Genomic DNA, 2699 nt, shown 5'->3' on the forward strand with positions numbered 1-2699 from the left:
ATTACCAAGGTCCCAATGTAAGGGACTTTTTTCTTTATCCATGTATTCTTGAGCTATGACACTAGAAACTAGAGTAATGCTGTGATTTATCATAAGATATAAATATACAGTCAGACCTTGGATTGCCAGTAACTTGTTCTATGAGTGTCCTGCAAAGCGATCAAATATTTCTAATAAATTTTACCTTGATAAATGAGTGATATCTTGCCATAGCAGTGGTAGATAATGCTAAATATCACATGATCACAACTGAACCAATGGTTCTTAAAATTTGCTTTGATATACAAGTGCGTTGGACTACAAGCATGTTTTTGGAATGAATTATGCTCCCAAATCAAGGTTTTAATGCATACATATTTGGTCTTTGTGTCCATTTCTGGCTCACAGTTACTAAAACCTTTGGAATTTCCTAAGGGCTAGGAGTGATTATTTAAGGTGTCTTTTGTTATGTTAATGAGGTAGCTTTTTTTTTTTTTTTTTTTTTTTGCAAAACACTGAGGGATGGGAGTTGGCTGTCAGTGGAGCCAACCACTTGATCGAGGGTTGGAAATTTCAGTCTTACTCTCTGACCTCCAGGGAGGGAAGAGGAACTTGAGGTTGAATGAACTGCCAATGGCCAATGCTTTAATAAATTGTGCCTATGTGACGAAGGTTCCATAAAAACCCAAAAGACACATTTCAGACAACTTCCAGGTGAACACGTGGAGATGTGGGGAGAGGGGTGCATTCAGAGTGGCACAGAAGCTCCCCTCACCTTCTCCACCCTGTGTCTTATGCATATCTTCCTTATGACTGTTCCTGAATTGTATCCTTTCATAATAAACTTGTCATCTAGTAGGGAAGTGTTTCACTGAGTTCTATAGTCATGTTAGCTAATATATAAACTTGAGGAGGAGATAGGAGGAACCTCTTATTGATAGAGCTAGTTGTTCTGAATTATAGATAATGATCTGGACCTGCCACTGGCATCTGAAGTCGGGAGCTTGGGGGGACAGAAACAGTGCAGTCTCATAGGACTGAGCCCTCAACCCACAAAATACGATGCTATCTCCTGGTACACAGTGTAAGAAATTAGCTGAAAGTCAGAATTGTTAGACACCCAGCTCTTGTCCAAGAATTGTTTTTTGGTGTGGATGAAAGCCACCACCCTCTCAACACACATACACTGAAAAGTGGGTGCTCAGAACACCAAAAGGGCCTCGTTTCCCAGAGTAAAACACCACCTATGCAATCACTGGGATATTCTGAGAACATCTGCTTACTCAATGAACACTGAAAGGAAGGGAAAGAAAGAATCGGTTTTCCTGTTCTTGTATCAAGTCCAGGTTTTGTATTTTTCTTCTGTGTGTTACTGCTTTCTCCCTTTCTTTTTGACTTTTCTTTTGCTTGCTGGAAAGTGATGTCTGAATTTCTTCTGAACCCATTTTTTCCAAATACTCAGCCAACCCCTTATTTTAAATTACATTACCAAGTCCTCTAGCGCTTCCTATACTGACAAACCATGGTCTTTGTGGATTATGTGTTTTTGTAGTTATATGGCAAAGGGAACTAATTTTGACTGGGATGAGGGAATTATAGAATAAGCTTGGTGTTTCTGTGTTTACCCTTTTGTCCAACACGATTTTGCTTATGCTGTATAAGTAATGTATTCACATTTATTCCAAATTGACTGTACTTGGTTATACAACAATATGATCACAAATTTGTGGAGTGTTCAGTAAGCGGCATGTACTATTTTAGGCCCCAGAGATACAGAAATAAATCAGATGCATTCCATCTCTCTCACATTAGCTCTCTATCTTCAAATTAGAGATCACTTACCATATCATGCAATAGTTATGTCTTTGAGCTAGAGGGAGGCATGGTATGCCATGAAAAAATAGAGCAACTAATCCAACCTAGGGAACAAAGAAATCTTCCCTGAAAAGAGTTCACTATTTCAGAAATAGCTTCAATGTATATAGCACTTTCTAGTTGACAAAATGTATTTTCACTTGGTCATTTTGGAAATGTTTATGGCACAGGGATTACTCATTGCTAGTGCTATGTTTTGTACTTGAGGAAGCAGATGTACAACACAATGTATGTGTCCAGTTGAAGGCTCCATAGAGGATAAGGCAAGGAGATTTCAGTCTAGATTTTCTGGCTACGAGTGTGGAATTCTGCTGCACCATGTTCAGAAGCCATCCTCTCTTTGCTTTTTCAGAGTCTATGCCATCATCATGGCAAAGGATGACACTGCATCTCAGAGTCCTCATCTAAATAAAAACTGAAAAAAAATCAGTTTGCCTCTTTGACTCCCATTTTTATCAAAGAGGGCTGCTGGCTATTAAGTTCTTTATCATTACCAGCAGGAACACTCTAAGGACTGTGCCATTTCCATGCATTTTTCATTCAGTGACTTTGGATGCACTCTAGCAACAATATCTACTTTTCTTCATACGCATCTTGACATCAACCTGGGTAAAACTAACGGTCTGTGCTAAGCTTGGCATGTCCCCTTTGTTATTAATTTCTCTAGTGAACTGGTAGCATTTTCCCATTTTTCCATTTTAGGTAAACATCTACTTCTGAAGAAAGCCTAGAGGGAGATTTTCTTCTGGTACAGAACAAAGACAAACTTACAAGCTGGCCATTACTGCTCTATGCCTGACTAGAGAAAGGAATTAATCATTTTCTAAGTATGGGAGTCGGGTGGG

This window comes from Suricata suricatta, chromosome 6 (assembly GCF_006229205.1).
Source record: "Suricata suricatta isolate VVHF042 chromosome 6, meerkat_22Aug2017_6uvM2_HiC, whole genome shotgun sequence".
In the NCBI taxonomy this organism is placed as follows: Eukaryota; Metazoa; Chordata; class Mammalia; order Carnivora; family Herpestidae; genus Suricata; species Suricata suricatta.